This window comes from Diabrotica undecimpunctata, chromosome 7, assembly GCF_040954645.1.
Source record: "Diabrotica undecimpunctata isolate CICGRU chromosome 7, icDiaUnde3, whole genome shotgun sequence".
Taxonomy (NCBI): Eukaryota; Metazoa; Arthropoda; class Insecta; order Coleoptera; family Chrysomelidae; genus Diabrotica; species Diabrotica undecimpunctata.
Window position 1 is genome coordinate 14,999,440 of NC_092809.1, and position 24,211 is coordinate 15,023,650.

The 24,211-nt window shown below is 33.3% G+C and overlaps 2 protein-coding genes and 1 long non-coding RNA gene across 3 annotated transcripts in view; 2 read left to right on the plus strand and 1 right to left on the minus strand.

The window, feature by feature from the left end:
• The window catches only part of LOC140446197 (synaptotagmin-15-like), a 712,326-nt gene that overhangs the window by 160,405 nt on the left and 527,710 nt on the right, over positions 1-24,211 (plus strand). The gene's annotated exons all lie outside the window — the stretch shown is intronic.
• The window catches only part of LOC140445009 (uncharacterized), an 88,372-nt gene continuing 69,983 nt past the window's right edge, over positions 5,823-24,211 (plus strand). The window contains exon 1 of the mRNA XM_072536787.1: positions 5,823-6,108. The gene's annotated coding sequence lies outside the window, so the exon portion shown is untranslated. The remainder of the gene's footprint in view (positions 6,109-24,211) is intronic.
• On the minus strand, positions 8,953-9,785 carry LOC140446194 (uncharacterized). Its single transcript, XR_011951463.1, has 3 exons — positions 9,617-9,785; positions 9,141-9,332; positions 8,953-9,037 (listed from the first exon to the last, which is right to left on the minus strand). It is a non-coding gene; the product is annotated as an uncharacterized lncRNA (long non-coding RNA).

Below are 24,211 nucleotides of genomic sequence, written 5' to 3' on the forward strand. Positions count from 1 at the left end.
AGAAATAGATAACAAGAGAGATAGGTAAAATTACCAAAGATAAGAGAAGATAAGAAAAAGGGCGCCACTTAACTTTTTGGGGTTACAAGGGGAAAATTAAGAAACCTTTTAAAGTACCTTTACCTTCTCATAAAAGGCTATATCGGCATCTCTCATTCGTTTCGGCGAGGTGCACAAGGGAGATTTTTGGATGCAGCCATTGACGTAGCTGCGGTAATTGCAAAAGATTTTTAGAATTAATCTTAAAGTATATATAGTTAAGCTCAACAGGCCTCAAAGGCCCAAGGCTTCAACGGTTTTCTTCCAGTTCTTTCTATCTTGTGCTAAGTTTTTCCAATCTTGTACCCGCAGCGACTTCAGATCTTCTTTTGCCGACTCCAGCCATTTTCTTCGGGGGCGGCCTCTTTTTCTTTTTGTACCAGCCTCCGTGTTTATTAATTCATTGGGAACTCTTCCTTCCTTCATTCTTGCTATATGTCCGAGCCATCTTAATCTTTGAATTTTAGCAAGTCTTGTTATTTTTGGTTGCCCATATATTTGCATTATTTCTTCATTCGTTCTTCTTCGCCAGATGTTCCCTTCTTTTACACCTCCGTATATCCTTCTAAGAATTTTTCGTTCCCATCTATCTAATTTTACTTCCATATCTTTATTTAGTGTCCAGGTCTCGCTAGCATAGAGTACTGTAGGTCGGATAACTGTTGTATATATTCGTTTTTTTGCTGTTCTGGATATTATATTCGACCTCAGTATCTTAGTCAGGCTCCCAGCACTCTTACTACCTTTGGCCATTCTTTTTATGATTTCTTGGTTCTCTTCGTTCCTATTTGTTAGTGTCACTCCCAAGTAATCGAATTGGCTAACAACTTCAAAGTTATATTCTTTACTTGGGCTTTGTATCTTAAAGAACTGTCCTTGATGATTTTCGTTTCCCCTCATCACCATATATTTTGTTTTTTCTTCGTTTATTTCTAAACCATATTCCCTGGCCATTCTCTCTATTCTAGTAAAGATTTCTCTTAATTCTGCAGGTCTCCTTGTTATTAAGGTAACATCATCTGCATATGCTACGCATTGATGCCTGTGATGATATATTGTGCCTCTAGTGTAGATGTTACACTCTCGTAAAATCTTCTCTAAGATCAAATTGAAAAAATCTGTTGATAACGGGTCACCTTGTCGCAGACCTCTATTAGTGATAAAGCTATCCGAAACCCGTCCTTCTAACATGACTTTACTTTTAGTATCATTGAGTATGCATTTAGTCAGTCTTACTATTTTTGGTGGAAATTTAAAATATTCCAGTGCTTCGAATACTCTATTTCTTTTTATAGTATCATATGCCTGTCTAAAATCAATAAACAGCATGTGTAATGTTAGGTTGAATTCATATGAGCTAGCTAAAATTTGTTTCATTGTAAAAATTTGGTCTATTACCGATCTGTTTGCTCTGAAACCTGCTTGATATTCACCTAGACAATTTTCAACTTTTGTTTTAATTTTATTTCTAATTGATATGGCCAGAATCTTATACACTGTATCTTGTAGAGCTATTCCCCTGTAATTTTTACATTCTGTAACGTCTCCTTTTTTATGCACTGGACATAAGATTGCTTCTTTCCACTGATTGGGTATTTTTTCTCTGATCCACACTTCGCGTATTAACTCAGCGATTTCTTTTTGCACCATTTCGCCACCTTCTTTTAGAAACTCAGCAATGATACCATTTTCACCAGGTGCTTTGTTGTTTTTTAAGTTTTTTATGATCTCTATAATTTCTTCCTTGGTAGGTACTTCTTCATTTACATCTGGGTCCCTTACTTCTTCATGTTGTAGTTGCGTTTGTTCTCTTTCATCTTGGTCGTCCGTACATAATATGTTCTCGAAATAATTGGCCCACCTTCTTAATTTTTCATCTGTTCCACCTAACAGATTCCCCTCTTCATCTTTATAATATCTTGATGTGGTTTTGTATTGGGTTCGGTCTCGTTTTATTTCTTGGTAGAAATTCCTGACTTGTTTATGTAAAAAATCTTCTTCAATACGAACTAGTTTCTGCTCTAAACTTGACCGCTTCTTCCTTCTACAAATCTTCTTTGCTTCCCGTCTTTTTGCGGCATAAGCTTTTTTATTCTCTTCATTATTTCTTATTATACTATTTATTCTAGCTTTATTTCGGTCATTAATGGCTTTCTTACAGTCCTCATCATACCAATCCGTTTGTTTACATTGTCTGTTTCCTGTTAATACTGAGTCGGCTGCTTCTTGAATTTTTTCTTCTAATTGTACCCATCTGCTTTCTATATCATTTACTGTTGTCTTGCTTTTCAGTTTCTCTTCAATTTGCTGCCTGAATTTTTTCTTAACTTCTCCCTCCTGAAGTAGTGCACCGTTATATTTTTTTATTTTTTTACAGCTAGTGTTATTAATTGTGGGTATTATTTGCTCCATTTCAACTTTGACCAAAAAGTGGTCCGAATTTGCATCAGCACCTCTGTAACTTCGGCTATCTTTTATGGCTCTCATATGTTTGGCTTCTATTAGTAAATGATCTATTTGGTTTACTGTTTGTCCATCTGGTGATACCCAGGTACCTTTATGAATTTCTTTGTGATCAAAATAAGTGCTCATAATTCGCATATTATGTTCGAAAGCAAATTCTATTACTCTTTTTCCATTCAGATTACTGTCTCTATGATTACTTTTTCCCCCTGTTATTTGTTTGTATATATCCTCCCTGCCAATCTTGGCATTCAAATCTCCTACAATTATTTTTATGTCATATGATGGTATTTTGTAAAACATATGTTCTAATTGTTCATAAAAGCTATCTTTAACGTCTTCATCTGTATTTTCTGTTGGTGCATGCACATTTGTAAGGGTTACTTTTCTATATTTTCCTCTTATTCTTATTTTACATAATCTGCTTGTGACTGCCTCAAAATCTATCACCAGATTGGCAAATGTTTTCTTTATAAAAAATCCCACCCCAAATACACGTTCATTGTCTCCACTGTTGAAAAACACGTAGTTTTCCACATCCATGGTAAAATTTCCTTTTTGTTTAGTTTCTTGTATAGCTGCAAATATCTATCTCATATTTCTCTAACGTATCTGATAAGTTCTTTAGTGCTCCTACTTCAAAAGTCCCTCTAACATTCCATTGTCCTATCATCATCCTATTCCGCGCTTTATTCGTTTCCATATTTTCCTGACCACTGTGCCTGTGTAGACTCAATTTTTTTTCATTTTCTCTAGTTTTTCAGTACTATGGTTCCATTTCCACCATTCATCGTTTATACATATTTTCTGATAGCCGACTTTTGTTTCATTACCTTTTCCTTTTTCTTCTTTCGCCATATTTCCTATCTCTTTCTGTAGTTTGGCTTCGGCTTGGGTTAGATCGTTTTCAATGAAATACCGCGTTCCTCTTAATTTACTCTTATTCTTCATAATAAGTTCTTTATCCTTCATTGTATCTACTTTTACTATCGCCACTGGTGGTTTCCCTTGAGAGGTTCTTATTTTCTGCACATCTTTTATTTTCACATTCAAATTCAATTGATTTGCTATAAAGTTGGTGGCATCTTCCAGTTCCTCATTTTCTTTGAAATCGTGTCCTTTGATCACAATGTTTTGTTTCCGAATTTGTTTATCCATCTTTTCGATCCTGCTTTCCAGGAAATTTATCTTTCCCTTCAACTCACGATTTTCTTTTTTTAAATTGCAAATTTCTTCTTGAAAGGTCTGCTGGTCTTTTCGTACTCCTTTAACTTCGTTCATAAGAGCGATCATCATTTCTTTCAATTCGGTGTTATCACAATCTTTCTTAGGTGGAGACCTAGTTAACTTTCTGCTTTTCATGAAAGGGTTTTCATCTTGGTCGTCTTCTTTTTTTTTCTCCCTCTTTCTCTTACCATCGTCAGATTCTTCACTATCCCATTGATTTAATCCTCTTCTCGTGGCCATATTGTTAAAAATATTATAAATCTCTTACCTTATTCCGAACAGTGTTTTGACGTTATAATTCTCACTTACACGCCAATGTATTGTTTTGTAAATAATCACTAATTATTGTCCTTATCGTGAAGGTTCCCCGCACCGCGCTACTCGCCTCTTCAACCGATCGGAGCTTGTAGCACTGATTGTTTATTTAGTTTATTTGTCATGATTTTTTAAAAATCTCGATTTAGTTCACAATTTTCTAATGACACTCGATTCACACAGACACTATTTCGCAGGAAAAACACTTTGTGGATAAATAAACTCGATATTACCCGAATTTTCGAATTAAATATCGGAGCCGTTTTAACCACGTCTTTCTCGTTCGTGTACCAGTCAATCTTAAAGTAATATATAATAATCTAATTATAAAAAAAAGTCACAGTAGTATGTGAGAACGAACTGGCAAAAGAATATTTCTGGAGTAGAGGAATAGAGAAAGGCGACGTAGTGGAAAGCTTACCGGAGATAATAAGAGAGCAAAAGGACGAAGGCATAAATATAATCAAAACAGGAAAAGCATGCGATACGAACGAAATTGCTAAAAATGATAAAGTATGTAAAAGGAAAGGACAAGGATTAGTTGTGGAAAATTTGCCAAAAAGCTTAACAAATCCAAATATGTCCGAGGAATGAGAAATTAATTTATAAAAATGGAGAAGAAACTCAATGCAAAAACTAGAGAGCAACATGCTTAACCTAAAATAGGTATTAGCTGGACCTATACATCGATCACAAGGAAAAGACTAAGGGTACGTTGAACCAAAAATTCAATGATAACAGGTAGATAAACAGTATTTATAATTTAGGTATAACATAGAAGAAGGAGAAGAACCATGTTTGACCATTAGTAACCTAAAGGCAGCTTTTGATTCGATCGACAGAAAAAATATGGAAATGTCTGGAACAAATGGAAGTACCTAATCAACATTCAAAATCAAAAAAAGTACACACAAAGCAGTTAGAAGAAAAGTAGAAGTGAAAGACTAAGAATTTATTAAACTAAAAATGAATAAAGGAATAAAACAAAAAGATAGTTTAAGCCCATTATTGTTCGTTATAATAATGGACAGAATTATAAAGAACCTTTTATAATATTTACGAGTTTACTGTTCTTCTTATAGTGCACCTATAGAATCTACCTTTTGCGACATGCAAAAGCTCGCCAGTGTTATTTATCGCCTGTCCAGTCCTTTATATTTCATAGCCACGATTTTTTTGCGACCTACTCCTCTCTTCAGTCTATATTTCCTTGGGTAATGAGTTGAGGGATTGCGTATTTTTTTCCTCTCAAAAATAGGAAAATACTAGAGTTGGGAAGTAGAAGAAAAAGGAGAGGAGAAAAACTCAGAAGGAAATGGATAGATCAGATTGAAGAAATAGAAAGGAATAAATAGAAAACTATTAAAGATATAAAGACGATGGCTAAAAATAAACAAGCATGGAAAAATGGGCCAAGGAAGAACCGGAATCCCAATCCGACGCCTGAGAGGGCAAAAGAATATGAAAAGAAGATAAAGAAGAGTGTTTTTCTTGTTGCCTTTAAATCCGAGGTCTAATAGAAATTAATACGTTTTTTCTCTTCCATCTTTGTTTGGATTATAGTTAGCGTTATGTTTCATTAAACAGATTTCACTTTTTAAATTTGATTAACTGTAAAGAAGTAAGCATGTCGATATACGTGTGTACGTCACAATAATATCAATATACAAAACGCATATCCTAAATTTCGCGAAGAAAGAAAAGTGGGTACCCCCACAACATCCGCCGCTGTACCAGTGCATAAACCTACATCTTTATAACTAAACATTCGCGAAGAAACCAACCACACTCGTCATCGCAATCTCTCCGGTTAGATTACAAGAAATAAAGTATTACAAGAAATAGCAACGACCTAAGAAAAAGTGAGGCGAATTATCCAACTGCTTGTCTGTTACACTTTGATTGGAACTACAACCTTATCTGTGTGAAAGTGATAGTTGGCGATTGTCTTGTTCGAATCGGTTCAGGTGGACATTATTTCAGTTAACTGTAAACTTCTGCAGAAACTGGAACTCGAGGCCTAATCGCTGGTCAGGGGATTGGTCATTCAAACGTGAAAGTGAAGTGAGTTTAAAAAATGTGTTACAATGTGGATTTAAAACCAGTTTCATTTGAGTTGGTATGAATTTGTATTTGGAATTTAATCTATTACTCGTAATATAATCAATAATAAATTATCGTCCTTTACATTATATCAAAAACAGAATCTTCATTTCTTTACATTAGGTATATTATTAATCTTCGTTTATTTAGATATTTTTATTTATTAGATCTATTATAATACTAACTTTATTAGAAACTATACACAGAAAGCTTTAAAAACATTGAATATTTTAAATGTATTTCGTAATTATTAGAAATAATGCATTTTTATTTTATTAATAACAGCATCAACCACTTTGGAATATTAGCTGTTATAGTTAATACATATATACTTAAATCTAAACAGTATTTTTGATTAATTATTAGATCACAATTGGGCCAGAATGTCATATTTTACAATTTGTAAATCAAGTTTACAAAACATTAACAGTTACAGTTTGTTTAAAACATTAATATCGTTTAAGTAATTAAATATATTTGTAAATTTACAATGTGCTCCTAAGACTGCTTTTATATGGATGGGTAGTAAGTGCTTTTGTCTTTCACTAATGTATTTAGGACACTCTATTAAGATATGTGATACATTAATGTCGCAGTTACATAAGTCACAAATCGGACGATTTGATTTGGAGATTAAGTAGCTGTGAGTTAGCCTGTTATGACCTATACGTAAACGCTTTAGGTTAACAAACAGCTGGCGATTTAAATTATTTATCTCGCACCAAGATTCGGTTGAGAGCTTTGCGATGTGTAGAGTGAATTGTGAAAGCTTCCATTCGTTTTTCTCATGGACGTATAAACACAGATGGACACAGCAATTAAACACACACTGTTTTGAAGCTTCGGTATTCCTGGGCAAGAGGGCAAAGGGGAGTAAAACGGGTATCGATAGAATGTGACGCTTCCTCAATGAGGAATGCTTGAATTTTTACTCGCGGGGATAATTATTCAGATGTTAATAATATTGGAAGTAGTAATAATGTATAAAAACACGTTTTTATAGAAAAAATATAATACAATTTTATTTGTCTTAAATTTAAATCTTTACAAAGATATAATAGTGCATCAGCTACACTTTTACTTAAAGTTTGAGCAGCAATTTTAACTTTCATTTTCTCGTGTGTCCACATGATGTGACGCTTTCGCAATTTTGTCGCAGCATGTAAACCTTGGTTATACTGGAGACTGACCAGCTTGTCGATATAAGACCAATTAATTTCTTTCTTATCAGGATCTTCTAATATTTTTTGGGATCCTAAGCAGTTAAGAACTAATTTGATCATATGGCATGGATCTAGAAATATAAAAACATTTTCTTTTGTAACTGGATGACTAAAGTAAGTTTTCATAGAAGAGATTCTAAAATTAGCTCCTAAATCCGTTGCCATTTTAAAATTAGTTGGATCCCCGTCGAATGTTATGGAGGTAACTAGTACTCCAGTATCATGTACCAATTCCAAACATTTCCGGACCAATGCAGCTTTTTCAGTTCCACCAATACCAGCTAACAAAAAATATCCTACAGGTATCTTCCACGAACTATTTAAGGTAACTAGCATAAATACAAGCACTTCCTTTGCATGTGGAAGTTCATCGCTATCAAAACGAGCACCAATATCCACAAAGCCACAAAATTTTTTCCCTATCCACTCAACTTGCCTTCGAATCGACATTTCATCAAATACCAGATTACAAACTATAGTTTTATTTTGTTTTTTAGCTTCATTATGCTCTTATTGTGGTTAATGCCTCCTGTGTAAATCCTGGAGCACCATTTATTGATGCATACCATTTTGACAATGTTGTAGGATGAGGTAGTGAGTTAGTAAATGTTTTTCTCACCAACTTATATGCCCTTGTTAAGTAGAAATTTAGAGTAAGAGCAAAAGATCTAAGTCCTGGCGAATATTTTTGATTTCTGTGTCCGTTCTGCATTCTCTCAAGAAGACCATTAACAGATTTTGGCAAGGGAGCCTGAAATAAATATAATTAATGAATAATATCATTATTTTTAAAAATATAGACAGTTAGTTAGTATTGGATAGCCATACAAAATTATAAATAATACTCACTTTTATTGGGATTTCACAATTTTCTTGCAAGCATGATTTTTGTTTTAATAACTTCTTTAAAGATGTAACCCTAGATTTCAACCTCCGTACTGATTGCTGTAAAGTTTGTATCTTCCTTTTTTGACACACAACAGTGTTTTTCAAAACTTGGATTCTCTTTCTTTTTATGGGGGTAGAAAAATCACTACTTGACATTTCCTCAACTGAATTATTTTTCCTGGAAATAATTACAAAATAAAGTATAATAATTAATAATAATACAGAAAAAAACTTTGTAACTAACATTTTCTTTGACAATATAATATACGGAAATTTGTTTTTTTCTTGTACTGTGACACTAGGAATATCATTTTCAGCTTGAAATTGCTCAGTTTCAGAAGCTGACATTGTGCTAAATTATTTTTCTGGTGAAAAGTACAATAAAATAATTAATAAATCATTATTATTATCAATGAAAATTCATATATAAAGTTGAGAATAGTTTAATGGATAATAATATATTTACAACTTACCTCTTAAGTGAACGACCTGCAGGATCAATGTCCATCTCAAAATTCTCAACTGAAACTGTATCTGATGATGAATTGGTTGAAGCTTGTCTATCAAGTATTACATTAGACCTTAAAATATGCATTACATATATTATATACAACTTAAACGTTCATAATGATTTTAGATATAATAATACAAAAATGTATATCCCCCTTTACCTTTTTATTGATGAAGGACCTGGAGCATTCACATTGTACTTAAAATTAAGATGTGATGCATTGTCTACTGGCGTATCTACAAATAATCTCTTACTACTAGTTTCTGATCTCAAAAGCAGTATGTATTACTTTTGTTTCAAGTTTTGCAATAATGATATTAAATTTAAAATTCTACTTATTACTTTTAGATTCATATAATTGTTGTGTTTACCTTAACACTAATTCTGAATCAACTTCAGACACTGGAATAGCACCAATTTTCAAAAAATTTTTGCCACTTGGTTTAATTTCAAAATCTCCTAATCTGAAGTGGGTAGAATAGATCCTGGAATATTTTGAAACCTTTATGTTTTCTCCTAAATTTGCTACCCAAATAGTTCGATCGTCAATATTATTTGGAAACCTACACAGAAAAATAAATGAGTTTTATTCATTTCACTAATTTATTTGAATCCATGAGAAATATTAAATTAAAAAGCTACTAAACAGATCTTTTTAATCAGATGATGTCTACATACAATTTAAAAATGTCTATTACTAATTTCATGAACTAATATCTTGTTCAATACATTAATGAATATGAATAAACCCAATGGTACGCCTATGAAAGACATATTTTAAAATGTAAACAGACAGGCTTCCTTAGTTCCTCATCTTCAATAATGTAAATAAACAGTAGGTACTTACAAATGAAATGAGAGATCGGGATGTAAATATTTCGTTTTTTTGCAAATGCAACACTGTAGCACCATTATTATAATAATGTTTATTTCACTATTCACAAATATCACTCAAAATACAGCCAAAATATCGAAAAACAAAACCAAACAAAACTTTTCCTCATCTAGCGTAAAAAGTAAACAAACATGGAACAGCATTTGAAGTTTGACGTAGAGCCATAAGACAGAGAAATGTTAACACCGTTGCCATTAATTTTATAGTTTTCAGAGATATGTTATACGCTATTATTAAATGATATGCACACTATGTGCACAATTGATATTTGAACTACAATGAAATATATTAATATAACTAATAAATTATTATTTTGGTTTGATAGCACCTGTACAGTAAAAAATACGGAGTAATATTTTCCGCGATACGCGAATAAGAAATTTTAATAAAAAAACGTGACAACATTTGAAGGTGCTGAGAATGTGACCTATTCAAATAATTTTGGCTTCAAAATTTTATGTAAATAACTGAGTCCATCTGTGTTTATACGTCCATGGTTTTTCCATCCATTTGTCACTTTTTTTAAGGAACGATTTGTAGTCGGAAACAGACACTAAGTTCACTAACACTGAAGAGGCACTGTGCATTGCTTCCCTACCATGGAAATCTGCTTGTTCGTTTCCATGTCCAATGTGTGATGGAATCCATATAAAGCGTACTTTCTGCCTCGCGTTGTTTAGCAAATGTAATTATTCTTTTATTAAAATACCTACGGGATTACTTGTATATAACTGTTCTATCGTTTGTAATGCACTGTGAGATGATTATGTTATGACAGAATTATAAATTTTTTGGGTACGTATATAAATAAGGGCTCGCAAAATTAAGTATAGTTCTCCAGAGTAAATACTGCAACTGAAAGATAATTTCAACTGTAATACAATGTTCGGAGTTATAACTGCTGATCCCAATCATCAATATTTTTAAATGAATCTGTATAGATATGACAATGATCTAGGAAAGAAGCAAGTATGTTGTAAAATGATTAAAATATTTGTTGCTTGGGGGTCTCAAGCTTCTTGTATTTAGAAAGAGTTAGATCACATATAGCAGGAGGAAAGGTCCAGGGGGGAGATGTGACTGTATTTGTCTGATCAAAAAATTTTGGGAATTGAATATTATGAAGAGAGAGATATCTTCTGATTCTCTCGTAAAAGGGAGGGTTTGTAAATACAGCGATATTATGATAAAAAGTGAACAAATAATGCATTATTTAGGTTTTAAAAGGATACTTGACGTTTATGTATGAATCTACAATGAAAGGCGTCTATGAATGACCATCAGTTTTAAATATTTTTTAGATATTGCTTAATATTGATATTTTTATTAACCTCTAGTTTTTTCAATTTAAGTTTATATTATGTAGAGCATATTTATTAATAGCAGTAACTCCGTTGACTGATAAACTACTTCAAATCTAAATTCTTCTGGATTATGTAAGCCCCTTACTTTGATATTTTTATTTACTGGTCCCAGATTCATTTCACAATACGGTTGAGGAAATAATACAAACCATTAAAACATGCTTAAATTAGTTATGCAAGGAAAAATACAGAGCTAAGAAGAATCTCATGGTTTTCTAACTTGCGGGAGTATAAATGCTTTTCTATCGAACTTTTTAGGGGTACGAATTCATCACTTTATAGCTCCCCATAAAATTATTAGACCCTCTAAGATATAGTAAACCGATCACCGGCATCCTTTGGAGATAGGTAAACTGATCACCGCAGATAGGTAAACTCATCACCAGCATTTTTGCCCCAAGGCGCTGGTTTCTAATACGAAAGATTGCCTGTTACCTGATACATTTCTCGTTTATGTGGTATTTTATTAAATGCAGAAATTATTTTAACCAAATTATTGCTTTTAAATAGATATTAATACCTGTAAGGCCTATTAGACGTATCTGCCAATCTAAATGGTATTGAGATCCGAAAATTCAGTTGCATAGGTTTTCGATAGTGAACTTTATAATGAAAATATTTATGAGCATGTGCTCTTTCCATTTATATCGGAAATAGTTAATATCAGAAAGGGTAATCTTAAAGCAACAAAGTAAAATTATGCCTTGTCCACAAGAAACATCTTGTACAGTTGACTTAAAGAACTTAATTAAGCTGATTTTTTCTGTTTGATCAGAATGATCCGCCACCAGTTCGAAACAACAACAAAAAACGGTATAAAATCTACTCACCAGTTGTATGACATTTAGCCTTACACCCTTTCGTGGCACAAGTCCACAAAAGACAATTCAGTTCTATAGAGTCTTTCGCAATTGAAATTTGAAATTATTGATAACTATCATTTTTTGTCCGCGTTGGCTCAAAACGAAATCAATGAACAGTTCACTATGATGTTAAAAGAACAAGGACAAATGAAGAGAAATTTTTCTTTTCGCACAGTTTTAGGTAGCTATCAATAGAATTTTGTGGAATTCCCAAATAAAAACCAATGAATTGCATTTGCATTTCTTCTTCTTCTTAACGTGCCCTATCAAGTCCCTTTGACGTTGGCGATTAACATGGCGAAACTGTCTCTGTCTTGAGCTATTCTAAAGAGTTGCTCAGCTTTCCTCATTCCTGTCCACTCTCTAATATTCTTCAACCAAGAGGCCTGCTTTCCTTCGATTTTACCCATCATAATAAGTTGAAGAATATTATATCGTTCTCCCCTTACTAAGTGTCCAAAATAGGCCATCTTTCTACATTTGATGTTATCAAGCAGCTCGCGAGCAGCATTTGCTCTCTCAAGGACTGCCACATTTGTCAGCATAGCCGTCCATGGAATTTTTAGTATACGTCTGAGCAGCCACATTTCAAGGGCCTCCAGACGAATAATGGTGGATATTTTTAATGTCCATGCTTCGACACTGTATAAGAGGACTGACCAAATGTAGCATTTAACCATGCGCTTTCGAAGTTGAAGTTGCAAGTTATCATTACAGAAGAATGACTTCATTTTTAAAAATGTCGTGCAAGCTATCTTGATTCTACGTTTTATCTCGTGATCTGGATCTAGTTGTTTAGTAATATGGCAACTAAGATAATTTAAACTGGACACTCTTTGAATTATATGACCATCAACATATAATCGTGCATCTTGATGTTCTAAACGGCTAAACACCATGTGTTTTGTTTTTGAACAGTTTATGTTTAGGCCAAACTCTTCCCACTGTATCAATGGCATTTAAAAGGCATTGTAATCCATTCATGTCATCACTTAAAATAACTGTATCGTCTGCATATCTGATGTATTTATCAGAATTCCATTAACTTTCACGCCCCATTCCAAATTATGCAGCGCTTCTTTAAATATTCAATCTGAATATAAATTAAATAACAGTGGGGATAGTATACAACCCTGTCTGACACCTCTTTGTATTTTATATATTTCTGTTGATTTTCCGTTTATGCAAGCTGTCGCTGTTTGACGTCAGTATAACTTTTCTATAAATCATTTGCATTTAATACATCTATTTTAGATTTATTCTGTCAAATTAACAAATTATAACGGTTTGCAAGGGGTGTATGGTCTATACCTGCCACGGGGTGCAGGTAGGCCAGTGATGAGTTTACCAATCTCTCTGGGTCCATTTTAAAATCCCTATTTTTATGGCGGTGATAACTTTGTACTAGGTACGAGGGTATTTATGCTAATTGGTGATGAATTTACGTGTACCCTTTTAAGGCAGCTGCATCTAAGATAAGAACAGCCATGACGGTTGCCAATCTCAGCCGCGGAGATGGACGCAATTGAGCATATTGGTTTATATTTTTAATATAATAATTGAAAGAACTACAATTGCATGCGTGGACTACATGATAATTTGCCACTGTTTGTCTGTCCAATGTAAGATTTCTCTAACACAACCACTCATTTTATAAAAAATTTCTATTTTGTATATTAACTGGTCAGGAATTTATTAAATATCATAAGGTTCATTAAGAAAAACAAACCATTATAACAAATAGTTTATTTTGTCTGCTGATGAATGGTCATAGTTTTAGTGTGCATTATATATTTGTATATTCAATATTATTCATCTTGTATCTTATTCTGGGTTCTGAAACCTCGCTGGAATAAAATTTTATAAATATGACCTACTATGATAATAAATTAATGAATTAAACGTCATAAAGTTAACGCCTCGTATTTATAAAAATGACAAAACTTTATTTTTTTAAACTATAATCCGAAAAACAAATGGCAGAGGTATAAAAATATCACTCAGTGTCACAAAACTCGGCTTTGCTCAGGAGACCTCTTTTTTAACCGACACTATTTCTCAAGGAAATTCGCTTAGATATGCAAGCCTCATCAAACTTTGGCGGCAAAGATAAATGACGTAAACTGGATGATATAAAATATTGAAGTAGGTAACTGAGATATGAGTACACATAGTAAATCTCATATAGGCAGCAAACTTTCTGTGGAGTTCACTAAATTATGTTCATAATTAAAATAGCTTTAATCAAAAATAAATAGTCATTACAAAATTGGTACATACAGTGGCATACCAATTAGCAACCTACGCTATGCGGACGACACAGTGATTATAACTGATAATTTGGAAGATCAGCAGTTATTACTTGATAGGGTGAATAGCATAGGTAAAAAATATGGCCTCAAAATCAACATTTTGAAAACGAAATATATGGTCATTAGCAGAAACCCTCCAGAAAACCCGATAATATGCATAGGTGACGATCGCATAAAACGCGTGAAAACTTTTAAATACCTTGGCACCACAATCAATGACCAATCGGATCCACAACAAGAGATAAAAACCCGAATACAAATGGCAAGACAAGCTTTTGTGAAATTCAGACCGCTCCTATGTAATCAAAACCTAAATTTCGAAATACGCTACAGAATGGTCAAGTGCTACATATGGTCCATCTTGCTTTATGGCATGGAAACGTGGACTTTGAAAAAAACATCTATCAACAAACTTGAAGCATTTGAAATGTGGTCATTGAGAAGAATGATGCGCATACCTTGGGTGGATAGAGTTCGAAACGATGACGTCCTTAAGAGAGCCGGCGTGGAAAGAGAACTCTTTGAATTAATTAAAAAACGCAAGATTGGTTACCTTGGGCACATATTGAGAGGAGCAAAATATGAAATACCACAGTTAATCCTACAAGGGAAGATCGAAGGTAGGAGAGGAGCCGGCCGCAAACAATTATCCTGGTTAAGGAATATTAAAGAATGGACAGGAATACACAATACAGGCGAGCTGTGTCACGCCGCCAAGAACAGAATTCTAGTAATGAGATAGTCGCCTACGCACTTTGGTGTATGGCATGTTAAGAAGAAGAAGTGTGTAAAAGCCAAATGGAATAAATTCATTATTTAGGTTACTGTACATATTTATAAAAAATCCCGAAACACGTCAAATTTAAATTATAACTTGACATTCTTTGACGTGAAAATGCAACCCCTAACTTCAACACCCTTAGAATGACAGGTACAACCCTCAATTTTTAAAATAGGAAATATAGGCTTGTGATATATCGTTTGAAAGGTCTTTTCATTCTCCATTCAAAAATGTTGTTGTTTTCAAGTTTATTAAGATTAATTAAGATAAAATAAATTAAAATCATGTGGTTACCGAAATTCGCTAAAATACACTCAAAATTTATTTCCCGTTTAGGTCTTAATAATGAGAAAGTGAACAAAAACCATAGCAATGTGGTTTTTAAATGGTAACCATTAAAAAACTATAAAGAATTTCCGTGGCAACGTTATTTTAACACGCATTAATAAATTGTTTTATTTAAGTTGTCAGTATTTTAATTTAAGTAAAAAGTTCGTTTAATTCAATTCTGAAAAATGGTTAGATTAACGGAAATGCATAAAATAACAGTTTTACAAATGATTGGTTACGGAGATAACACCCGAACACAACAGGAAGTACCTCGCCTATTTCATGAGAAATTTCCTAATTTACTGCCTATATCGCAAGGAACAATAAGTAAAATAGAGAAGCAGTTTCGCGAGTTTGGTCATGTAAGGCAGATAAAAAAAGCAGCTGCCAATGCACTGAGTGATGAACTCAAATTAGATGCGTTGCTTGAGTTTCAGGAAAATTCACATACATCGAGTAGACAGGCATCCACTACATTCAATGCTAGCCATACATCGATAGTAAACATATTAAAAGAAAATAAATTGCATCCCTATAAGATGATATCTATTCAGGAGCTCATGGAAGACGCTTTTGACAGGAGAACTCTTTTTTGTGAGCAAATGATGGACATGTTGGATAACAATATTATCCAATTAGAAGACGTTATGTTTTCTGATTATTGTACTTTTTCACTTAACGGTCATGCTAATCGGCATAATTGCCGCTACTGGGCCACGGAAAATCCTCACTGGATGAGAGAAGAAAACACTCAATACCCTCAAAAGGTTAATGTTTGGGCAGGGATTGTAGGAAACAATATCATTGGTCCCTTTTACATTGAGGGCAACTTGAATGGCAACAATTATTTGGCACTACTTCAAAATGATGTAATTCCAACGTTGGCAAATTTATATCCTGATCCAGGAAACCCTCAAGTTCCAGCGAATACGATATGGTTTCAGCAGGATGGAGCACCACGACATGACCAACTTAATGTCCGGCAGTATCTCGATACAATATTTCCCAATCGGTGGATAGGGAGGCGAGGATCGATTGAATGGCCAGCGCGATCACCCGATCTTACATTATTATTAGATTTCTTTTTATGGGGATATTTAAAGAGCGATGTGTACAAAACTAAAGCTTCTGATTTAAATGACTTAAAAGAACGAATAACGCTTGTGATTAGGTCGATCACGCCTGTTATGTTAAATAATGTTAGAAGACAGTTTTATTTAAGATTAGGATGTTGCCAAGACGTTCGCGGTGAACATTTTGAACATCTACTTCATTAACATTCATAGTTCTTTTTCGTGTTCTACATTTTATTACGGTTTGCATTACATTTTAGTTTTTGATTGTATTGTAGCGAATTTCTGAACTACATGATTTTAATTTATTTTATCTTAATTAATCTTTTTTTAAATGGAGAATGAAAAGACCTTTCAAACGATATATCACAAGCCTATACTTCCTATTTAAAAATTGGGGTTGTACCTGTCATTCTAAGGGGGTTGAAGGTAGGGGTTGCATTTTCACGTTAAAGAACGTCAAGTTATAATTTAAATTTGACGTGTTTCGGGATTTTTTATAAATATGTACAGTAACCTAAATAATGAATGTATTCCATTTGGCTTTTACACACTGTATATTATTCTAGACAAATTAAACAATTACACTGCCCAATAATGTAATTGTTTAGACCTCCAAAGAAGCCCCCCAAAAAACCCAAAGATTACTATATACAGAGCATTCATAAAGTGTGGAAACGGTCTATTATCTCATGATTAAATTATTTTTAGAGTTAAAGCTCTGACAGGTCTATTTTTATTTTTGTTTTTTAACCATTTTGGAAAAAAATCACTTTTACCCCCACTATCTTGGCAGATGTGACGTCATCGATATTTTTTTAGGAAATAGGAAAGGCATATTTTTATATGGTAGGCAAGATCTACGTATACAGAAAGACTGAATATGGCTAATCTTACTACATTTGAACAACGTCGACTTCGAGGCGATTTAATTATTACGTTTCGGATAGTAAAATACAACTTTGGAAATGTGGGGGATATTTTTATACTAGACAATGACAATCGTCTTCGTGGCCATAAACTTAAGTTTCAAAAGGAAACTTTTTTAACAACAACTAGACAATTTTTTCTCTGTAATCGAATGTTTTCGATATGGAATAGCCTTCCGGCTGAGATCATAGATGTCAGATCAAAGATCTGTCAATCTTTTTGCTCCATAGGTGAACATTTAATTTGTACTAAACACTTGCTATTACCTATGTGTTTGTATATTTATTTAGTTAGTTAGTGCTTAAGATGTAACTATTCTAATGTAACCATTTAAATTGCACACTATATAACATTGTATTCACATGGGCATATGGGTTTTGCGACCCCTGCTCAAATTTATTGTAAAATAAAATAAAAAAAAAAAATAAAAAAACCACCTTCTGTATCGTACAAGAATAGGCCACTTCATTCGAGCACTTATTGTAATTATGTTATTTGTTTGTCTTTAATACAGAATTACTTCTTTAATAATTTTCTTTCCAAAATAAACTTAAAAATAAAATTTTCAGAAATACGAGAACTGGTTTCCTTTAAAATCAGTAAACTGAAGTTTGAATGTGATGAGTTTGGTCATCATCATCATTATCATCATCCAGCCTTCATTTATCACGTCCACAGCTGGAAATAGGCCTCCCTTAAACTCCTCGCGATCTTGTGCTCTTTGTTGCCAATTTTTCGTGATACGCCTGATGTCGTCAGCCTAACGTGTAGGTGGTCTTCCTCTATTACGTTTGTCTGCTCTTGGCCTCCAATGTGTAATTTTACTCGGTTATCGTGAGTCATGCATTCTCGCTACCTTGCCTGCCCAATTCCATTTAAGTTCCGCTGTGCGTTCCACAACATCAGCAATACTCATCCTTCTTCGCAGAAGAATATAAAAATATGCCCTTCCTATTAAAAAAAATTGTCGATGACGTCACATCTGCCAAGATAGTGGGGGTAAAAGTGATTTTTTTCCAAAAAGGTTAAAAAACAAAAATAAAAATCGACCTGTCAGAGCTGTAACTCTAAAAATAACTAAGTCATGAGATAATAGTCGTTTCCACACTTTATGAACACAGTTTGTTTTGGCATGCTGAAACAAATAGTCAACGAGACATTGTTCAATTAGCTCTTGATTGAAAGATTAAGTTTTATGTTGATACCTAACAATACATATTTTTCACATGCCATAGAAATATGTCAATTCCGTAAACAATTTCTGTTTTATGTGTGTTGAAATAAAATCTTCCTCGCATTTTTTTAATTCGATTCAAAGATTATCTATTAATAGTCAAGATTAACTATACGGTATTGACTACGAGTATACGAGTCGACTATACGGTAGAATACTACGGGACCTGATAGAGGAAGATTATCAATCGTCTGAAGACGAAGAACAAGGAGGATTTAGAGCAGGTCGTTCATGTACAGATAACATCTTCTGTCTTAAACAAATTATAGAAAAGAAAATTGCGACAAATAGAGAGTTACATATGACTTTTGTAGATCTTGAGAAGGCATATGACACAGTCCCGCTAAATAAACTATGGGAAGTCCTGGGCACATCAAACTTACATCAAACATTGGTTAGTGCTCTCAAAGATTATATTATAGTTCAAACTCCCAAATGAAATTCGGAAACCTCTTAGCTGAAAAATTTGCAGTTACTAAGGGTCTCAGACAAGGATGTTGTATCTCTCCGACTCTATTTAAGATTTATATCTCTGCAGCTCTGAAACAATGGAAAAGGAAAGTCAAAGGAATGGGTATACAATTGAACGATCAGGATTACATATATACTTTACAGTTTGCAGATGATCAGGTGGTGATCTCAAATGACAAAGATGACATGGAATACATGCTTAGAAAACTAATTGAAGAATACCAGAAATGGGGATTAAATATCAATTTAGAAAAGACAAAATACCTCTCAATTGGAGCTGAAGCAGAACAACTCGATATCGATGACAATCAAAAAATAAATCCATGCAACGAATATAAATACCTCGGCGTCATCTTCGACCGTAGTGGAAAAGACGAACGAGAAATAGAACATCGAATTGTACAAGCACGAAGAGCTATAGCATGTTTAAACGGAGTTCTATGGAGTAAAGAAATATCAAAGAAAAAAAAATGGAACATTTATGAGACAATGGTTAAAACTAGCCTACTTTATGGAGCTGAGACATGGAGAATAACCGAAAAATATAAGAAAAAGGTCGAAGCCACGGAAATGGATGCCATCAGAAGATCGATGAGAATATTAAGAGCCGACAGAATACGGAATGAAGTGATAAAACAACAAGTGGGTATAGAGGGCACTATAGTTGAAGATATTGAGAGAAAACAGCTCATATGGTATGGGCATGTGAGCCGAATGGGGGACGAAAGATTGCCTAAAAAAACGATGATGTGGCAACCCCCAGAGAAGAGGAAACGAGGAAGACCACTACAGAGCTGGAACCTGGGAGTTAGGAAAGCGATTAGCGGTCGAAATCTGGACGAAGACATAACTCAAGACAGAATACAGTGGCGTTTGGGAGTCGGACAACGTCGTAAGACGTTATAAAAAACCGAATATATATATATATATATATATATATATATATATATATATATATATATATATAGTCAAGATTAAGTAATGCATGTTATATTAATCTTATGATCATAATTGTAGCAAGTGGGAAAGATCTTCAAATCTTAAATATATCCCAAGTCATTAAATCCGTAGTAGAATACACCCGAAATATATTCCAGATATGATAATGATTTCTTGTTCCAAATCTAATATGCCTTTATTGCCAGGGATATTTTAAATAAAATAAATAAAAAGATACCAAATAAATCCAACATCTCAAGAACATTCAAAACAGCAAACACATTGTGATATATTTTATCTAAAACTAAACCTAACAATAAACAAGAAAGAACAAAAAATTGTATTTATAAAATACCTTGTGAATGCGATTTGTTTTATTTAGATGAAACATCAAGTACCTTACATGTTAGAATAAGTGAATATCAATCTTATATTAAAAATACAGAATTTGATAGATTTCAAATATGTAAACACGCATGGGAAAATGAATATAGGATTCAACGAAATGATTCAAGTATACTCCTAAAGGAAACATGGTAAAAAGAGAAAAATTAAAGAAGCGGCTCTATGCCAAATGAGACCACTCGTGTCTGGTTATCCATATTAAAAGAGGAAGTTAATAAACGGAAAATACCACTAGTAGTAAGTCAGTAACATATATCGAGGATATATCGTTGATGTCTTTTAAATAACATACACATAAAATCAGAATTTGGTATTTATTGAGAATAAACTAAATGTAAGACCGGATACTTGCTATGTCGGGATAGTATTATGAGGTTTTTTCCTGGTCTTCTACACATGGTTTACTATGGAATCACTAACAGGAGAATTATACTGTCATCATGGCATGTGGCATGTCTTTTTAAAGACGAATCACATGCTACGATTTTTTCTGACAGATATTCTTAAGTTAAAGTTGATTTTATGTAATCGAATGAACTATCTTACAATAAAGACGTCCCAGGAATGCAACTCAGCAATATTGGCAATATCATTGTGAAGTCATCTACTCTAAAATGCACAATTTTTGTCTGAATTTTGTCAATATTAATAAGTCAGATCAAATTAAATTATTAGAAGAATTTTTCACCAAGTAACCAAAAACAAAATTTGTTTAATTTATTTATGTTTGTATTTTGATAACGATTTCGAAAGTGAAAATTGAAATTTGTGGATTAATCCCATTAAAATAGAAATTACTTGAAATGAATAAAGTCTAATCACAATTTGAAAAATAATTTCTATATAAACTGCTAAATTAATAATTATGTTTTATTATAATTGGCCTCTATATTAATTTTGAGTCTTGTACTAATCCAGTTAACCTATATTTGGAGATAAAAATAAATATAGGATCAAACATTAGTAACCCAAATTTGCTGGTTACACATGTATAACTGATTACGAGTCATGTATTATAGTCTAACCACCGTAGCTTAATGTCGCTAACATCAAAGCAGACACGGGACATGTTTAAACAGATGCTTCCCAGCATAAACGGCCTTAAATCGACCAAATACATTTTCACAACTAGAGTGTCAATAATTTTGAATTTGCGGAGGACCAACAGCCCAAATAATAAAGGGTAGCGTATGGCTGCATTGTTTGATTACGGGACGGTCTACTTGGAGGTTTTGTATTTACATATTTTAGGGAAATAGATGTATTTATAGTGGTGTAGAACAAATTTATGATAATTTAAAGCAGGATTTAGCTCGAGCCTAAAACTATTGATGTTTCAGAGAACATAAATATCCATCGAATTTAATAGACCTAATACACCTATGTTTATATCTTTATAAAATATTTTTTGTTATTTACTTATTGAATCAAAATAATTTTATTATATTACCACCCAATACTTACTTATTTCTACTTACAAAAATTGAATGTATTTCCGAAATTAAAAAAAAATTGAGAAACTCGTAAGTAATGTCGTTTTATAGTTCACCCTGTATACAAATTTTAGTCAATGATTTCAATTAAATAGTCATAAAATGGTCATAACTTGTTAAGTACTTTGTACAGTAATGCAAAGCCTAATATTATAGAAACCAGAATTATGAGAGGAATATAAATATGAACAAATCTACAGGGTGTTTGATAAAAAAAATGTATGTTTGCTATTACAGTAGTTATTAATCACCTTGTAGAATTTCGAGGTACATATTTTTTAACTATGGAGAATATCATTGTCTACATTTTTTTCTAAATAAGTTTTTTGGATATCTTTTACCACAATTGAATTATCGACCGATGTTGCACTAAAAACTAACTCTGTATATACGAGCCCCTTCCCATATCAGTTGGCCCAACGAGAGACTGATAAGAAAATTAAATTTTAGAGAACAAAAATAAAAGGGCAGCGCAAATTTTAGAAGTTTTAATGCATCCAACAACATTTTTGAATTTCCCAATTACAGAAAATATTTTATAACGTAATGAAAACTGGTGATTAAACAGAATAATAATAACTTTTAAAAAACAGATAGAATATGTAATATTAAAAAAATATATATAAAAGTTTACCACTGAGTTACATCCACTTTATTTTTAACGACATCCACAATTCTTCGAGGCATAATTTTTAGCAAGTTCTGACAAAATTCTAATGCAAATGTTCAATCACAAATTAACCCCTTAATTTGTAATCTCATATTATTCTTAACTTCTTAACCCATGAAGGACTGGAGTTGCCATATGGCAACACTGGTATTGACGTACGAATCTTATTATTTTGAGGTTATGTTAGTTTGTTTTGTTTCCAAGAACGTGCCGGTCTGCAGAAAATAAGTGATTTGAAGATATACACCTAACAAAAACTTAATTCGTTGGTGTTTGTGAGATTTTATAGTCACCGTTTTTGATAGTTGTAAAAATGGATATAAGATTTGTGTAAGTAGCTCAATTTGTCAATTACTTCTGAATAACTATTATATCTAAGTGGCTAAAGTAACAATTATGCTCTAATAGAAAGGTCATTTTCCCTCTGTGAATATTTGACAACCCTTGAAAAAAAGCGATCTTTTACAATATTTTGTTTTTATTCATCGCGTTGCCATATGGCAACGCTAGTATCTACAGGCATCTTGTTTTTTCAGGCGAGGTTTCTCTCTACAAGAAGCTTTGAACATGGTTTACGAAGATGACGTCAACGTTAGAAATATTTATGTTGAGCCCCCAAATATTGGAGACCTCACTGATGAAGATTCTGGCGAGGAGAATGGGGGAGGATTCATCGACAATCTGTCTAGAAAACAGCTGGAAGCAAATGTTAAGGTGCAAATGTATGGCGAAGAAGCAGACAAGGAGGATGACGACATCGAAGAAGATGCAGTTCAAGCGATGGATATTTCCCAGGAAAGCAGCGGAAGTTTCATCCCACAAACTACCTCTCAAGTGAAGAAAATTGAATACGAGTCCCTAAATTGGATAACGGGTGATTTGGTCGACAATGCCGCTAGTTTCCCAGAATATAGCTACGAACCATTCAATACGTTGACACCTGTCGAGATGTTCGAATTATTTTTCGACGAGGATATAATTAGTTACATTCTCAACCAATGCACGAGTTATGCACTACAGAAGAACTTTCCCGACCCCAAAATTTCCGCAGGAGAAATGAGGTGTTTCTTTGCCATTTTGATTTTATCGGGGTATAATTGGCTCCCGGGAAAAAATTTTACTGGGATACGAAAGGCGATATGGGTAATGCAATGGTCATGAACGCTATGCGAAGAGATCGGTTCCTTACAATTTGGCGTTTTTTCCACCTTGCAAATAATGAAGCCATCGATGAAAGGGACAAATATTACAAGATCAGACCCTTAGCTGACTATTTACAGAAAAAATATAAAGAATATTACGTCCCTGAAGGCGAATTAAATTACAACGAATCTATGGTGAAATACTTTGGACGCCACTCATGTAAACAGTTCATAAAAGGAAAGCCGATTCGTTTCGGATACAAAGTTTGGTGCCTCAACACTAAAAGTGGGTATCTTGTAAGCTTCAACATGTACCAAGGAACCGATCCCAAAGCAAATAATCATTATTATAAAGTTTTTGGAGCATGTGCGGCTCCATTCGTCACAATACTCGATGAACTGCCCAATGATAAATCAAGATTACCCTACAAATTTTTCTGCGACAATTTATTTACGAGCCTCCACCTTTTGAAACATATAAAGGATCGTGGCTATAGCCTTACCGGAACAATACGGGAAAATCGCATTCCCAAAAACTGC